Source organism: Ptiloglossa arizonensis, chromosome 7 (genome assembly GCF_051014685.1).
Source record: "Ptiloglossa arizonensis isolate GNS036 chromosome 7, iyPtiAriz1_principal, whole genome shotgun sequence".
NCBI classification, from domain to species: domain Eukaryota; kingdom Metazoa; phylum Arthropoda; class Insecta; order Hymenoptera; family Colletidae; genus Ptiloglossa; species Ptiloglossa arizonensis.
The window spans coordinates 11,002,824-11,021,915 of record NC_135054.1 but is presented as its reverse complement, the minus strand read 5'-3'; the positions used below and the strand labels follow the sequence as shown (position 1 = coordinate 11,021,915).

At 34.8% G+C, this 19,092-nt stretch overlaps 1 protein-coding gene across 1 annotated transcript in view; it reads left to right on the top strand.

The window, feature by feature from the left end:
* Timeout (circadian regulator timeout) overlaps positions 1-19,092 on the top strand; it is a 246,818-nt gene that overhangs the window by 31,884 nt on the left and 195,842 nt on the right. The window lies entirely within an intron of this gene.

Sequence of the window (19,092 nt, the reverse complement as noted above, 5' to 3'; positions counted from 1 at the left end):
GTTTTCATTTCACAAGTATTGCATTTTTGGTATAAATGTTTTTAATTGCTCTTTTCCGGTTCATAATAGAAAGATACTTCTGTTCTTTACTTGTCATATTTTTAACGATATCGTTGGGTAATTATGAATGTAATAAGAACCATGCTTGTAGATTGAAGAAATATTATTTCAGGAGTTCTTTTAATATTTTTTTAATTGGGTTCTCTTAGAATACTAAATTTTGTTTTTCTCACCTTCTAAGCTTTTAACAATAAGATTGGTTTCTGTGAGAACTTATATTAACTTAAAATTATACACATTTCTAATTCAGGGAAACTCAATAGATATTTTAATTTTATTATGTACTGTAATATGTGTACGAGTTGTAGTAATAATTGATCTACGTATGACTAAAATGAAATTGCATTGAAAGAACAATATTCGTAGTGCTAGCATTCGCTATACAGTAATCTTACTTTGTTCAGGATTAATTTGAACGTTTTGCAGTAAAATTTCCTTATTAACTTCGAAAACTGTTTTATGTTTAGTTTAGGAGCGCTTCTATTTTATATGGCAAAACTTTGCGAAGCTCTTGTAATAAAATCCGTATTAACTACGCTATGTGTTACTAAGCTTGATCGTATTAAACATGTGTCCGAATTACTTGCATCTGTACACATAAATTTATTCCAGGCAGGGAAAAATATGAAACGATAAATATTTACATAGAGATGCGAATAAATATTTTCTTTGTTACCGCATCAAATTCTCACATTCGCGGATTATTTATTTCCACGTGTTTCTAAACATTATCAGAAACGTGTGCTGTGCCCTTTTTATGTAATTGCAAGACGACAAATATGCAGGAATGACAGCCCCTGTCAGAAAAGATGGCTTATCGCAATCACTGATTACGTCCCTTGCTCGATGTTGTTTCGAGCCAGCTACGGTGAAATTGTATGTAAATTAAAAGAAAAGGAGGAGATGCCTGTAAAAAATGTTACTGCGGTTTCGAGGGGAGACTCGAGAAGAATTGGCGGCGGACTGTCGAGATTGAACGAGCGACTTAGGGACTCTGTTAGGCATCAAGGATGGCAAAGGAGCGAAGGAACAGGGACTCGTTTCGGCTAGATTTGGTTAGATAATCCCTCCCTACTGGCTTGGGGGAAGATGGTTGGATTTGCTGGCGATGACAAAGAATTTCCGTGAATAATAATTTTATACTCGTCGTCAGACTCTCGGTAATTCCGCGCAATCTCGCGGTTCAATTGAATTTTTAGTTACGAAGGTGATTCGACATTGATTAGAGTTGAATTATCCTACAAATCGTAACTTACTCGTTTTTATGTTTACCTTATCTATACGCTAATTTAAAGATTCGACGTTCGATGATTAGCTTCGTATCGTTTTAATATTCAAGTATTTTTATCGGACGGTTGACAAGTGCCATTGCTTTGCAACTCGATAGAAGGTGCAAAATTGAATATTTTATCCTCACTTTCCTTCGTACCTCGTAATTATGTTGTATCGTAACTAAATCCAGGTGGATCCAGCTATACGAAAACGTTAAGGCCTATAAGCTTATATATATACATGCTATAATCGTATACACGTAAGGTCTAGTGAACTTATGTCATCAGATTCCTGCTTTGTGATTACATTTGCGAGTCAGCCTACGTGATCCAGCAATTTTCACCTGTCGTCTGGCGCAGCTGTGGTATCATTTGACCCAATTATCTCCCTTACCTTTGATGTCACTTACCTTTCCGTAGGTGTTTGTTGTAAACAACAAAAGCCTCCTCGACAAAGGATCTTTCTGCAAATACAGGAGGACTGCGTTCCTGTTCTCCTCGAAGCCCCGTTGTTTTCTTCGGTGGCTGGATACGAGGCACGAGCCTTGAATGGATCTTGCTTTTCAAAGAACCGTAGGCAAAGCCGTCGACAAAGAGTCGCTCTCAAATTGAAATTTTCTCTGCCTACAGAAATCAGCAAACGTTTTCAATTAAACAGCGTAATACCTTTTTGGAAGTGTTTGCACAGAAGGATTGATTAATAGAAACGAACGCTACTGTTGGAATCTATTAAATAAATATCAAAGAGAAATGGAAACTGTTTTTTTTTTTCGTTTAGCGCATCGTACGGTGCTGCAGTCGCCTGGGCATTAACTTTCGATTGAAATATTTTTATTGTTTCGTATACCAATTCTTTTGGAAGGATTTGGAAATTCCTGTGCAGATTTATCGAGCTTCTCTTTGACTTCATCGAATTATTTTATTTCGAGAAAAGAAAAATTGAAACTGAAACCGATCCATGACAGTTGTCAATCTTTCCATGATATTACCATTTTAGTGGTTTCTTCCGTGTCACAATATTCAAAATGAATTGAACACTATTCCTGAAAAAGTTAGGAAGACTGAGCTACGAACAGTCGCCTCAAGGACTAAGGAGTACACACTTGAGTCACCTACGTTTTCTACATTTGGTCGATAAGTGTCACTTATCTTAACTTACTCGTAGTTTTTGCATTATTTAACTAGTCATATATAATTTTATTTAAATACTTATATCTACTTGTATTTCAATATTTTAAACTATGCAGTATAAGGAAAAAGAATGAATAAAAATGATTTTATAGAATGACGATTATAATAACGACGAAATATATAATATATAATATATTTCTATAAAAGAAATATTTCGATTAAAATTACTTAAGCATTGCAGCGTGTCTTATGATAATCTACGTTTTATTGTATTTGTGAACCATAGAAGAGTGTTAGACGTTATTCCCTTACAAGGTACAAAGTGATATTTGTCAACTGGTATTCCTCCGATCGCGCCAAATTAATTCATGCTTAATGAAACGGTCTCCTAATCGATCGAATTCTCTTTGCGAATAGACTGGAAATGTGCGTTACCTGAAAAAATAACGGAACGACAGCAAAAGCGAGGAAAGTAACAAAAGGGGTTAGAGAAGCGAAACGCTGCAAAACTGTTGCAAGGCTTTACTTTAATCTGATCCGCGCTTCGAGAAATCGTAAAGACCGTTCGCCATGAAGATGGCTTAAAACAGGGACGTGAGAGAGTTACGAAGTTCCGGATGAGACTTCGCAGCTTTTCGTTAGCACTCCTTGCGGAAAATTCTTCTTGACAAGATTCTATCTCGTATTTCTCAATTTCTGTACGAATATTTTTCATTCCGTATCAGTTGTGAATTTTTGGTGGTGACATAGTGCACGTACGTGAATCTACAAACAGCTAAACAGTCAAAAGAAATGTATTTTAATTTTATCTTCTGCTTTATAAGAATTTGTTGTTTCAACTGCGTCTTCGCCATCGTATAGTGCATTTATGGGAGTGAAAAGGATTGTACATCTTGATCGAACAAAACCAAGACTTTGACTTCTTTTATTCTCGAAGTAGTAAGATCATCCGTATCGGTAATTTAGCCTTTCGAATTTCATCGATTCGAAATTATGCAATAATGCAGGCAATTGTTACGCATATAGTTCATGTTACACAGTTGATACAAAATTAAATTATTTGCTTCTCCAAAGTGTAAGATTGTAGACCAATCGATTCAAGTCATCGAAAAGAAATGAAATGAATATATTTTCTTTAAGTTTGCAAATACAATCGATGATCTTGGTCGTTATTTATTTCGTTCTACGTATTGAAGTATTTTATCAAAACATCGAAGATTCAGTTTCGTTAACGGGATATATTGAAACATCCGCTTCCATATTTTATTCAAACTTTGCATGCCATGCACTTTCTATTTAACGTCTGTACCGTGGAAAATGTGATATTACGTATATGAAGCATACGATGTAGAAATGAATAAAACGTGCAAGAAACGAGGTACAGTTACAATGTTGTTATTAAAACTTAACCAGAAATTCGTGTTTGTATTTGCATATTTGGTGAGTGATTTTAAACACGTGCCGCAGTAAAGTACTGGACGTTCGCGAAACCACAGTTGATCGCAATTTTATTTCGCGGAACCAATTTGTTTATTCAATAGGTAGTTTTATGTACGCGACCTGCCATGTATAGGGTGCTCACCGAAACTGTTACCAAGCTCAAACTGATTTTTGTCGCCTCGTAAAGTGCACATTCATGGCACAGTTGGCAGTGGTTCGTTGAAATGGCATTTCGCGCGACGGACTACAGAAGTTAAGTAGCCATAATTGAGCACCGTGGCGACAATAATGCTCGAATCGTGGGGAAACGGTTGTGGAATAAAATAGACGTAAAATTTCGCAAACGATGCCCGCGGAGGTCTGTTCCTTTAACGCGGAAAAGAGTGCCGAAAGATGCATATATACATATTTCGCCGCGTTCCGTAAATTTAATTGACGCAGCTCGCTTTCCGTTTCTGTCTCCTTTTGTCGCGTACTTTTCCCGGTGCTCAGCGGATTATTAATAAATCTAGCGCGCCGTTCACAATGCAATCTGAAAAATATGAAGTATCGAAGGGAAACGAGGATTGGAGGTAATGATAAAAGATTCCAGATTTGCAACGCGGTGCAACCGTTATCCACAGATGAAAAAGGGAGAACGGAGAAACCGATCGAAATTAATCGAAACAATTTTCGTGTTGCGTGCATACGGTGAAATCAATTGCGATTAGAAATTTCTAATTTATCTATGTAACGATAATCGACCGTTACGTTAATGGGGGATTTCATTTTTAGTAAAAGGGAAATATATATATTAATCTCTGAAACGAAGAATTGGGTTTCGTATGTTAGAGAATTACATGGATAAACGTTGTAATTATCCGATTTTATTTGTTATTTCCTTAATCAATTTGATAATTAAATTCTTTTCATACGTAAAGGTTTTGGCTTATGGTTTTCGATCCTCCTCAGGAGTCTGTACGTACGAAGTAAAATTCGTTCATATTACTGTAAACAATTAAATAATTGATAACCATCGAGCCAGAAATAATCTCTAATCGATAGAAATAGTCAGAATGAAATTGAAACACTTGGATGACTCCTCGTGGCGACGATATCGCGGTTCGTTAACCGTCAAATATTAATGTGCAGTTAATCACTTACAATTAGCCTCGGTCGACAAAGTCTAACAGATTGTGTGCCTAGTTAGCTTTTGTCTGATTCCGAAACACTTTCACTTTCTCTTTATCCCCAGCACGAAGTGCGTAGCAAACAAAGGGTGAACTCTTTGCTCGGAATAATAAGCTGCATTAATATTTGCTCGCTTCTCAAACGACGAGTTCCTAGATATTCCAAAGGTTCTTCTGGGCATCTGGCCGTTCATTGTCTCGCACGATTAATTATGCAAATCTTGGGATGCTTTCTGAGCGACAACGATTCGATGAATGTGAAATCGCGACAGCGGTACTTCTTTTAGAATTGCAAGTTTTCCTTTGATACTCATCAGTGCTTTGATTTATAGTACTGTGTGGTAGTTTTAATTGGCGATCGAATTGAGGGTTTTAATACGAAGTATGGGAGAAACCGTTTCAACAAATCGGTAACAAAGTTTAAATACAGTAGAGATATAATAATACTCTGTTCTGCGAGTGCTCTATTATCAGCATAATTGAAAGTTGCATAGATAAAATTAATTCGATTTAAATCGTATTTAAACTTATTTTGATCAAAGAGAGTCTATCAATCCATTGACGAAACTTATGTAACGGTATAATGTCAAATATATAAATTTTAATTTTTATTAGTTGATGTAATATAGACAGAGACAGAGATGTTTGTCAGCTCGGAAACACGTTAAGATGTTACAGTTTTATGAGAGAGAGCAGATTTGGTATTATCAAATATTTCCACTTTCGATTATGTAAAGGTTAACTACACCCTATGGGGAATATATTCCATGCTCATTTCGTCCCAATTAAATATGACTTTCCTACATTATTCAGTCTTCCACATTAACAGTGATTCGCACCTGACAAATGGTATAACTGGATATTCTTTTGCAATCTTTGTTCAATATTCGTGTTAATTTATTTCATTTTTTTCAAATTTATAGGCGTTTATAAAAGTATCAGTTTATGAATCTATAAGATATTTAATATTTTCTTCCGATTCCAAAAAATGTTTCATACAATTTCTCTTCAACTTAACATGCACGCGGCTTGAAAGAAATATTGGAAACCGAATGCAAATGGCATTAGTTCCTCAGAATGGAATGATTTTACCCGCGGCTGCTTTAAACGCTGGTTCTCGCTTGGCGGCGTTCAAGGAAGAAAATTTTAATTAACGAAATTTCGTTTCATCAAGTTTATTTCTGCCCTGGTTCTTGTACTTTTTTCTCGGCGTAATTTGCATGATCTTTTCCCGTTCTGCTGGACGAATAAATGAGAGATTTTCTAGAATGCAAATCCAGCTTTGGTATGCGGTTACGGCTGCAATAAAAGTCGTTCGCGTAATCTTAGACACTTATATCGGCAAAGTACTTTCGTCTCTACCGAAGAACTTTCGTGGCTGTAATGTTATAGCAATAATTGAAACTCCATCGTTCGTATTGGTCAGGTAGTAACGTAAAAATGCGAAATCCGCTGGATTTTTCGAAGATCCCTGTATGTGCATTACCTCTCGTTTGCATCCCGTTTGCATCTTTAAAATTACCATTTCAATGTGTCGAGAAATTCTTTGAAAATCGTTCCACGGATATAAAATTTTATATCATGGAACCGTACGGTTACGTTTACACGTGGAAGTGTTCGAATGTAATGTTTCAGCATTTGTTCGTTCGAAAGCTGTTGATTTACGAAACATTTTATTTGTACATAACAGTTTTTGGTCAATTGAATACACAGGATAAGTTCTTTAAACAATTCGGGAATAAATTTTATACGGTAATTCCTGTCTACAAATATAAATTTTTTACACCAGGTTTAATTAACAGAATCAGCTCTACCGTTGTTTATTCGGTATTCAGGTTAGTTTTAATTATGCGTAAACAGAATCACGCGTACATGCGAACCTCGGTCATACCTCGAGACATAAATTGAGACGTCAAAAATATAATAATTTATAAATAATCTCTACAATTTTATGTATTTTTTTGTCGTTAAATTTACAATTTATGGTGTAATAATAATTTTGATAAATATGGAACGTTCTTCGTTTCGTTAAGCGACTGACGTTAACTTAAAAGTAGACAATTTCTCGTTTCAAAACTCGATCGTTTATCGAGTTCGTTGACTGGGAACAATTGTCTGGAGTTTTGATACATTTTTCACCGATACGTCATTGCCTTCTGCTTTTTCGATTTTGTTTAAACTAGCCACCGATACATGGATCGTACCTAAAACGTCGGAATTCATCTGACCATAATCTTTATTTGCATTCGAGGATAGTACTCGATATTAAAAGAGATCGATTCGTCCGGTTTTATCACTTGATGTATCGTACGTCAGGTCGTAAATATTCCTGGAGATTTCGACCTCGGACTTTCGTAATCCTGAAATATACGAGGGAATAAATCGATTGCCCGTGCGTATTTTTGGTGGTTCGCTGCGATTTAGCAATAGCCAAAAGTGTTGCGTTTATTACAAAAGAAGCATTGAATTAAATGTATGAAATTGAAAATGTATTTACGTCAACGGGCAAAGAAATTCTGGAATTAATACAGTTATTCTTTCTGTAACGAGAAAGCCATTTCTATTTAATCGATAATAACCATTTGCATGTATGTACGCGCGGAAAGACACTATCCTTATTTTAGAAATTGTAAGGTGCATGTTATCGTCTTTTAAATTAAATTTTTCGAGGCACGTTCTTGAAATTTTCAATATTATGTCTGATAATATTGAAAGTTCCTTCGTTTTTAGTGGATCGATATAAAATTTATATTTAAGTGCAATTTAATGCATTATTCGTTAAAATTTGTTTCTTTTTTCTCGATCCCTTTCGATAGATAATCCGTGTATTCGAATTTACTATTACTGCTAAACTGAAAATACCCGTAAACAAAATCGATAAGTATTTCGTGAAATCAAATAGGTGGTTTTGGAGACTCAGCCAGACGGAAACAATAGTTTGGATGGCTGTAAATTTGCGGTCAACGGAATCACCGTTGTAAGTGTGGTTCCTGTTTAAATCGTTGGTATGCATGGAATCGTAGAAACGGTTGGCAAACTAGTTTCGTATCTTGTTTTTTATGCGAGCACGACTATACTAATGCAATCACGAGAATTTTATTGTTACTGGACATATTTACTAATGACGGTATTTATTAATTAAAGTACATTCGTGACCAAATGATAAAACTTGCAAGCTTTCCATTTAAAGTCTTCTTACATTATAGTAATTCTAAACATAAACACCGAAGAATTAAGATTGAATCGAGATAATTTTAGTAAATTTGTTTGTTGTGATTTAAATACCACCACGCGTGTTATTCACTAGTGAAAGTTTATATTTTTATATTCTTCGGTATATCTTCATCAAATTTTCATACGATCTTATTCGAACTGATTTTAAATTACATTAATCGAATCATTTCTAAAAAAAACTTTCAATTACGTATAATTAAGAACATATTTCAAGAAAGATGATATTTAAACTTATTTCCATCGGGAAAGACTCGCCGATTCATTGATAATACTCTCGTGAAAGTACAATGACAAATACACATTATTCAATTTTTACGAGCGAATGAAATTCGAATTCACGCATCGAAGATATATAAAACAGCGATGGAGATGATTCCATTTCAGCTAGCCAGATGAAAAATGAAATTTCCTATATTTGTAATACATTGGTCGTACAGTTGTATTGGATTGTTCGGAAAGTCATTTCGTTTTCCAAAATCGAGAATATACAATTCAATAAAATGTTTGTACACTCTAAAAAAATCGCGTTTCATTTCCACCGGAAAAAAAAACAAAAAAAAAAAAAGAAATAACTTTCCAAACGACCTAATAGTTTTGCAGTAGATTCAAACGGTTCGTCTAGTGCCTAACTTTGATTTCTATCGTGGCATGAGGGGACAATTTTAGATCCGGTTCTCTATTTTCGTTTCTCGTTATCTATCACTGCACGGATTAAATGGTCGCGTAGTATCTGAATAAAGCAGGCATCGATGTTGCATTCATGAGCGACATCGGGTTCTTTTTAACCAGCGGTTTGTTCTCGCGGAATGATTTTCGTGCCCATATTCGAATCAATTTCCCTGATACTGGTTAATGTCATGCTCTCCGTGTCCGTGTTCCCGTATAATCTGCATCGATCCGCGGAGTTTCACGTTAAGAGGACCAAACTCGTGCACGAGCATCTCGTGAAATATCCGAATTTTACGATGCCATCGGTTTCAATTATCCTAACCGTCAGATACTCCTGAGAGGTGTGCGCAAACACGCGTAGCGAACATCTTCGGTGAGTGATCGATAAGCATGCTTTCAATAATTTTGACTGCTCGTTCGGTAGAACTGGCGCCGGTTAAAATTATATTCACGTAACTAATGAAGCCGCCCATTTCTGTCAAGGGATTTTCAACGTTCCATATTCACGAGCGAAGAATTTACATTTACTTGTTAGCCGAACGTGTTGTACGCGATTTAGCTTTGACAGGCGAACGGTGACATCGACTGTGTCAAATACGGACACTCGATCATCGAAACGTTCGAATAATACGGACAAGAAGCAATCGTTGTGAAACGAGATTCGCGAAAAGGAGGAAATATCTTATCCGTGTCTAATTACGGAATTACATATCTGGAATTAAATTATGATAGAAATTCGGTGAGTTTTGGACCTTAGGTGCAATAATTTCAATTTATAGTTAGTCGGATATTTCTCGTATTAATTACAGGCATTGAATGTAAAGCTAAGGAAGGGATCGATGATATTTAAAAAGGTGTTTATATATTTTTAATGTACGGATTGAAAATGAAATAATTATTTAGGAGTAATTATCTATTAACTAAGTCTCGAATGTAACGTTTATTGAAATCTTACAAATATTATATAAGATGAACTGTACAAAGTGTCCTGAAATTTTTTATAGTTCAATAGTATAAACAAAACAATGAGAATTGAATTTTACTTGGTTCTGCAATAACTAATCACTATCGAAATCTGTTCGAAGGTATATCAGTAAAAGTATTAAAGAATGTTCATAAACGCATTTATACTTCTAATGCTTACTAAATCTTACTGCTGACAGCTTTTGAGAAAATAGTTGTAACTTTTCACGTGCACCAGTCTGTATATTGATTTCGTGTAGAGAGAGGAACAGTGGGTTTTAATCGTGCCTATTGAGGAGTTACGAAGTACGGGTAACCGTTATAAATTTTTAAGAAGCAATTGTCGAATCATAAAAGATTTTATACTCGTGGAACTATAATGGTGAAAGTAGTAAAGTTCGAGTGTTTCGCGCTACGAATTTCTTACAACAGTCGCGGAGGAATCCATACCATGGTTCTTTTTCTCCTTCGCTGTCTGCATCGTACTTTATTTCAAAGGCACGTTTGTACCTATGAGTTTTCTGAACAGTGTACTGGCGCAAGTAGTTTCGTATAAGTTCCGCGCCATCTATTGCAAGGATTTTCTTATAATACAGTTCCCAAGTATGTCGTATTGACCATTTTTATCGCGCACAAATCTGAAATTCCTTAGAAATATTGGTGTATTGAGCACGGCTATACCGTGGAGACACATTGTCTGTGTCTTAAGCTATTAGGTTGGTTATCCCTATTAGTACAAGTATTTGAAAACGTATTAAAAAATAAAACATTGCAACAATCGTGTTTTCTTTATCAATCGAATTTAGCCACTGATAAAATAAATATTAATAACGAATAATGATAGAAAAATCCTTATTTTAAATATCTATTTCCAGGTTTTGTTGTTTTTTTTTTTCAATCTAAGAAAATTTGGTCAAAATATATACTTTAAATAAATTTAGCTTGAAATTAGTCTATCTTAAAATTAAGATGAAAGATATCAATTTCTGGATTAACGTTACCTACTATATTCGTTACAAAACAGTGTTGCTATCTTAGTGTACATTATAGAATACTGCAGTATTTTTCGCATTCTAACATAGAAAAGAAGATAGAAAAGAAACGTTCGATGATGAGTCTATTTATGAGACTTTTGGGACATTCACAGCTTGGATTCCTATGGATATTACCGTTTGAGATATTCGGGTTTGAGTCATTTGGGAAAGAGATTTCGACGTTTTGTCAACGTTACAGCTAGCTTCTTAAGAGGTCGGGCAACTTGCTGATACTGTTATGTGTCTTGTAGTTCTTATCCATTTAAGGTACAGTAGAACTTCGATTACTGCACGAGAGCCTCGTTGCATCGTGTCGACAAGAGGAAGGGAAACGGTTTGGTTACTTAGCAACGAGTGTAGTTGGAGAGGGAAGTAACTGGCAGCAGTGACCATAGGTAGTGAAGATGTACCTACTGTGTAAGTAGGGCTCTTTATAATTGGATTGGTTACCTCGATAATTGCATAAACCTCGATCGTTGCAAGAATTTTAGCCACGTTTACGTGCAATAATCAAGGTTCCACTGTATTAACGTCCACGTTAGGGATCGTTGATCACCGACCGTGGTTGATCTTTAAATTAGTCAATTGAACAATTAACAGAGCGTTTACACCCGATGACAAAGATTTTGACCGTTAATAAAATTGTAACATTTCCATGAAAATTATAACAATATTTCTAGGATAGGTTTATCGGTAAAAAGGTGTCGTTTATTTTCTTGTCACATTTAGCGGAACAAAAAATATCGGGACCATAGCGTTCACTCGGTGCTATACGGTACACTGGTTTCTTTTTCTAAACGAAACTGCACATACAGGTGTAATGAACATTTAATTGTGACGGAACTTTATTCCCCATGTTTTTTCTTCTCTCTAACAAGCTGGCGATTTGCTACCTTTCTCGCTACTAATTGCTCAAATCTGCTTTAGTTTCACAATTCACTTATTTAACACATTATTGGGTTGCTGGGGTTTAAGTGCTTCATTTAAAGGGTCGTTACGTAACTGCGTAATTACAGCAACTGAATCGCGATTGAAGCAATGAAATAGAAATTTCACTTTTTTAAAAATACAAACGCCGTATGTAGGGCGTTCCACGAGAACTAGGTCTCCTTAAGAGAGATAATTGAGAACGTAAAATAAAATAAAAGCAGTCCCTTAAATATAGTCCTGAGAACGTATACTTAACAAGATAAATGAGATCAAGGTTTTTACATTCCTGGGAACGCAATAAATTCTTAAAATACCATTTATTTTTTTAGAAAGTTCAGTTTGTCGCAAAAGTGACCGAATATTATATACGATATTGTTACGAGCGATTAGATCCATTGTATCCGAAAAATAAGTTTGTCTGTCAGAAAGTTATGCCAACATTATTTTCAGTGTCGAATTTGACGATTACAAAATTCGAAAATGATAATATTTCATGAAAAATTACGATACATTTGGTTATTTTCCTTCGATAACCAAAGGGGAGATTTCTCACAGCAATCGAATAATTATTAAACCCTTGGTGGAATCAACTCCTCTCCTTTCACGTTTACGTGACTTTTCATCGGGTCGGTATTCGATAAATCTGTTCCATGCAATATATCCGAAATTGAATTTCCGTAAGAGCCCGAGGAACGGACGATTCGTTGAGTTCGTGTGTTAGATTTTTCGATTATAGGACGAAGGCAAATAAAAAGATTGTCAAGCTGCTGAAACTGCTTGGAGAGCGACCACCACGATGAAGGTGGTTTGCGGACATTGGAGATGAGATGAAGAGGATCTCACCTCTCTTCCACTGTGTAAACCTAGTTCACCACGGTTTTGGTGTCCGTGACAGCAGCACTGGCGACTCCGTTGAAGAGGGTATCATGGAGATTGTTTCCCGATCAATGTCATCGTGGCTCGGTTCACAGCGTGGATTTACACTTCTCGTAAGTCCTTGTAAGAGCAGTTGCCAGTAATGTTTTTGTTGCAGGGGAAAGTGTCAACACAGCTGATTCCATAGGATACTCTGAGATAATTGATCGAGATCAACTACGATAACAGACGAGATTAACTGTACCGTAAATACTTTAGGTATTATCCTTCAACTTTGGCTGAATTCGATTTCATTTTCTCGATTAATGTGTACGGGGTGTAAATAAACAATGGGTGACGAACTATAATGATCGATGGAACTTTCTCAAGAGAACGAAAAAGACTTTCGACGTAATAAAAGAGCAAAAACTAATATTTTTCAATATATTCAGCTTTTTACTTTTCGATATTATAAATGAGTTAAGTAGTACATAATTGAACAAAATTTCTAGATTATTCTTTTCATGGAAAAACACGTTTTAAGATACTTGAATCTCTTTTTTATTACTAAGAAAAGGTATCTACTAAATGTGCGTGTGTAGTGATATATTTAATAGTGTAACATTTTCACCACTGTCAAGACAAAGAAAAAGGAAGACCATCTTAAATTCAGAATCTACTTTCTCGGTTTGAAACGTTTCAATTTCACCCTTTCTAAATATTATCGATTACACGCACTTCTCTTCAATATCGTTTCCTTTCGAGAAATATTCTTAAACGTTAATTAGAAATCCGTTAGTATACGCATTCCTATTTTATTCAATTACCCATAAATACCGGACAAAATCTCGTAATTATTACACGTCTATACTCGTAGATACGTTTCGCTTGATCGCTACTGAAGGACAGCCGGAAACGCCAATTAAACGTAATCCTGGCAAAGATATTTATCTAATTATAGATGTTTATCTGATCGTCACTGATTCTTTTGTTGTACGGTATTGGCTATTACCGTGGCCGTCCACCGTAACGTGCAAATTAAACATCTGTGTATTTGCAGTGAAGATTAATTGAAACGTCGTGGATAATTAGTTTGGGTCGGATTTCGTTTTTAATGTTGTTGATATAGGAAACGTTTGTCCCGCCAACGAGGAAACAGTTAGCTCATTAAAGAAGAGAGATGCGAGCGAAAGGGGGAACAACGTAGGGATGGAGGAGCGCATCGTATAGTTCACTCTTTCGTGTGCGGAATTGGTACAGAATTTCTGTTTGTTGGATTGTTTGTAATACGTTTCGCAATTTAGACAGCCATTTTGTTTCAGCTTATCATTTAATGGAACGATATCCGTGTTAAAACGATGTTAAATTTCACGAACGAACTTAACTTCATTTCACTGTATTTTTCAAATATTCTCGCACGAAAGAAATGTTAGTAATAACACGATAACGTTGCATTAATATACGATAAGTATACGTTCATAGGTAAACGTCGATTCGAATGTTTCTTTATTTCTGACGAAATAATTCATCGATGGAAATGTTAAGTTGGACAATATTGACGTGAAACACGTAGTTAGGAATCCCGATCGGTCGAACTACCTCCTGGAAGACATTACCGCTGGAATTTTCGCAATATTTCATTAGTATCCTTACGAAGGTTAACGATTTCGTCCCTCGATGCCAGGACGGTGGCCTTCTTCCTTAACCAAATGTATCGGATGTCTTGACGACAACTGAATCCAATCCGCTGTCTCAATATTGAAACGCGAAGAGAGCAATTGCAGACGGGCGACCGGGTATACGGGGTAAATTCGAAACGGGTTTCTGTTTTTCATCGATGAAGTCAATATTACAAAATAGCATCGACATCTGGGTAAACCGAAGTTGAATGCAGTCCCGGGGTAGGGATAACGAACTTCTACAAGATGTTACTGAATTTGCTAGTTCCGTAGCCCGGGGTGAACCGAGAGCTGCTATACGGTGATTAAATTTCCTAGTTGCACTCCAGTGAAGGATTATTCCATAGGAAATTTAAACAAGGCCTTAAGGAACCGTTTCTCGTTCGTCTTTCTCCCTTTCCCCAGGATCGCTAGGTTCTGTGCCGCCTGGCTTTCCGTTCCCTCCTAAATATCGTTTTTCCCTGTTGCGGTCTCGTTACCATGTTCCAGGAAATTCAGCCGCGGGCTACGAGACCGGGAAACGCTCGCCGCGAATTATTCATGTAGTAATATTTACGTTGCTTCAAAGTCTCGTGATTTTATAACTGAGCTTGGGCCCACCGCCCTTCCCCCGCGCCCATCCTCCCCGCCGACCCTTTAATACTCGCTGGTGACGTTATCTGATTCTTCGGGAGAGAGGGGTAAGCATGTTTTCTGCTTATCGCTTTTGTAGGTAGAGCCGCGAATAACCCGATTAACATTCGTTGCGGGACGGAACTTCTGAGGCAACGGGATGAAATTACTGAGATTAAGACAAGGAAAATTAAACTTTTCGTTCGTCCCGCTTTGCCGTGCTTCCCCCTGTAATTTCTTGCAAATCGAAATTTATGGACCCGAAGCCAGCGAAGGAATGCCGGGACGGTGAATTGAAAATGTCTAACGTTCTTCCACGTATTACGTTATTCTATTCTTACGATTCGTTTCCAGAAGGGGTTGTTCTAGATAAACAAGGAAAGAAATAAGTAAGTCTAGGAAAGAAATGGTAGTCAAACCATCGTTCGTTTAAAGGTTGTTTCGTTACGTTGGAGTGATAATTTTGATCAAAAATATCCCTGGTATTTTTAGATTATGGATGATACAGTATTGTTTCTTTCTGTTTTTCAAATGAAAGTTTATCACAAATACTGTGAAAAATTGTAAGAAATACATTGGACGAAACAATAGCACGTTCTGTAGAAAATTAAGTATCATTTACAAGAAAGACGTTACATTAATGTTTTGTTTTAGCCCTTTTTCGATGAAGAACGTTAATTTCTGCAACGAGAGGCATAACTTTTTATTCGTTTTAGTTGTAGGCAACTTTAGGTGTCAAGAATGCGATACTATAAAGGTTTTAATCAGCGTTAGATTTAATAATAACGTCATTTCTGCTTTATCGTTAAATTTCACCCCTTTACACCGTAACTAAGTTTCTTCGTTCTATTATTTTTCTTTTCACTTATTTTTTCTTGTCTGTGTGTATCTTTATGTAAAAAAGAAAAACGTATCGTTATAATAAGTATTATCAATTTTTTCAAAAACAGATGTTCTACTACTAATTACAAAATTTGGTTATATCTACATCGGTTAAACTGTCCGACTATTATACAAGTAACAATTTTTGAATAACATATTGCTCTGCTTTTTGACTGCGCGGGTCGTTACATTCTCTAATTGAAATGGACAGTATTCTTTCCTATTTATTTATTTGTTTGTTAGCCGTATTCACTTGTCTGTGTTTACCTAGTTGAGTGGAAACATTAAAAACGTTTTATGTGATTGCCAATTTTTTCTCAGAATAACCTTATTTTTACTCCAATAGTTGTTCGTTTTGTATTATTTTTACGAGCCATTTAAGTTAATAAACGTAATGCATGTTGTAGTTAGAGCGAATTCATGAGCGCTCAATAATTCAATAAGTGAAAATTGCTATAATGCAAAGATGGAAATAAAATTTGCAAATTTAATTATTGTATCATGGTATCGTTGCATCGAACATAATTAGGTCAATGATAATGGAATTTACAAAATGGATGTCTGCAGCAATACAGGATAAACTAAAAAATAGAAATTCAATCTACAGAAAATAGTATAGAGAATTGATAAATTGCATTACTTTTAAATAATATTCGAATAATATTTCGTAACCTTTTTGACGATTAGAATCTTTAGCAATGCATTCAGAACGAGAGATAACAATCTTTAGCAATGCACGTAGCAGTTTGCATTTGTTATCTGATAATGAATAAGAAATTTATTGCCACCAGTGTGCATGAATCTTTCGATTCTATACATAATTCTTACATGAATTACATCGCAATAAATTTTTAACAGATTATAAGGAATGAATTTTTGTTGCGATAAAAATAACAAATCAATTTTAATGAGTAAATTATGTTTTAAAAATGAGTCATATTTATTGCAGTTGTTTAGGATGCATAGTGCCATCTATAAATTTGATGTATTACATTTGTTTTAGATTTTTAATCTACATAAAATATTAGTGCAACTTTGTCGAATATATTTTATAACGATATTTCAGTTCTCCTTGTGGAAATTGGAAATAAATGTTAAGCTCAATCGGCAATGAATTTATTTCAGACAGTTAGTTAAGAAAATTAGAGTTCGTATAATATTACTATAGAGGTAATATTTATTAATTCATATTTTAACTACCTCGATTGATATAATTTACTATTGAACAATTGCTTCTTTAAGTATTCAAGTGCAACCCCAAAAGGAATTAATCATATAACTTCGTTTTCAATATAACTAGGTTCATATTTTTGGTAATGTTCAGGAATTTATAAAATAGATAGATTTATTCTGAATTGTTTTAGAGAAATCAGATAGGTATTTTGTATGCCGAATAAAATATCTTTTAATATTTAATTTAAAAAACGAAGTTAGATAGTAATATTTCAAATAATATTCTTTACTGGATGTTTGAAATTCAAGAAGTGATTAGACCATTTAATGGAATAAGTGCTTCTAATGAAGCGAATACTTGTATCATTTTGTATTTTAACCATTTTTTTAATTCTAATGAATTATTTAAAAACATTTTTTTAACAGCACAAATAATACTTTCAAATTTATTATTAATATACGTATATATTAATTATTTTTCGAAAGAGTGAAATTTTAAATATTGTATTGCCTGTGATATGCATGCAATACTTTATTTATTACAATTTTTAAATCACGAACTCGAGACTTTTTGTGCGAGTACCCGCCAAAAGAATAAAACAGCATAGAGCGTGCCCAGCGGATGTGAGAAATCTATTTGTTCAATAAACGACTGGAAGCGTGAAATCGGTGTATGTCGAATCGAAGCAGACATCGTCTTATCTCGAAAGGCTGAAGCTTTTCCGACAGCTGTCGGTCTTTTTTTCCGACAGCTCTGCTATCTCTTCCTCCCCCATCATCTAGTCTCGACCCTAGATTTACTAAAGCATTGACACAGACAGCAAAATCATTTGCTTTTAAAAAGAAAAAATTTGCAGTCGAAGTGATTGTCGCACGTAACGTGATTCCTAAAGAAAATGATAAAATTTAAAACTATACTTACCTTTCTCACTATAAACATTTGTTGTTACTACACACGTTGTACTTGTTTTGAAATAGTAATATAGGAAGGATTGCTGATAAACAACAAATGCGTGGCTGAAAATTCTTTTAATACTTTATATATTATTCTCAGTAATTATCGATTCACTGTTAACGTGTAACCACTTGAAAAAGATTGTATTTCACAACAAGTAAACGAGTATATTCAGTTACCTCGGTATTTTTCCAATAAACAAGTGTTGGAAAAATATGTAAATATTGTTTTATTATTAAACGTATTTCGAGTCCAAAAAAATAATCATTTTTGAGATATCCAATTTTGTTGTTTATGAACCAATTATTCTTTAGGTTCGTATTCTACAATGATTGATATCTATTGTTAATGTTTGCACTTCGACGTAGAAAATGAGTATTACTCACTTTTCTGCATTTGAGAAAGTTTATCGAATCGTTTTCAATAAAAATTTAGAGCAAGAAGAAACCAAATGGAATCATTGCAAGAGAAATGATAATATAAGTAAATAAAAAAGTTGAAGGAGAGTGAATCTTGATACTATCGAAAAGTCAAAACAAAATTGATCTATAATGAAATGCATCTTCTCTGAGATACAAATTATTATCAGACTATGCAATCGTACGAAAAACTATTGTTTTTGAAAGCTAAATAATCGAACATCTCACGAACGATGAAAGACCTATGTTTATTAAGATTTCCTAGTTGTTTGTAAGTTATACTAATCAATTAAATTTGTACATATGACAGTGTAGATAAACAATATCAAAAATTGCAAGAATTAAGAAAAGTATCCATAGAATTTTGTATAATAATTTGTTTTTTATCATCGTACGCGTTCTGTCACAGTCACGATATAATCGACGAATAGTATTGTAAATCGAAATATGCCAATAAAAGTCAGCAACATTGAACGATGAAACATGCAATTAATCTTCTGCAAGAAATGAATTGGAAATCGAAAAATATTAACACAATGAAACCGATGTGCGTCGTAAAGCAGAACGGAAATTTTTCAATGTGTCAGGCACTGCAGTAAAATTTCTGACAAGAAAA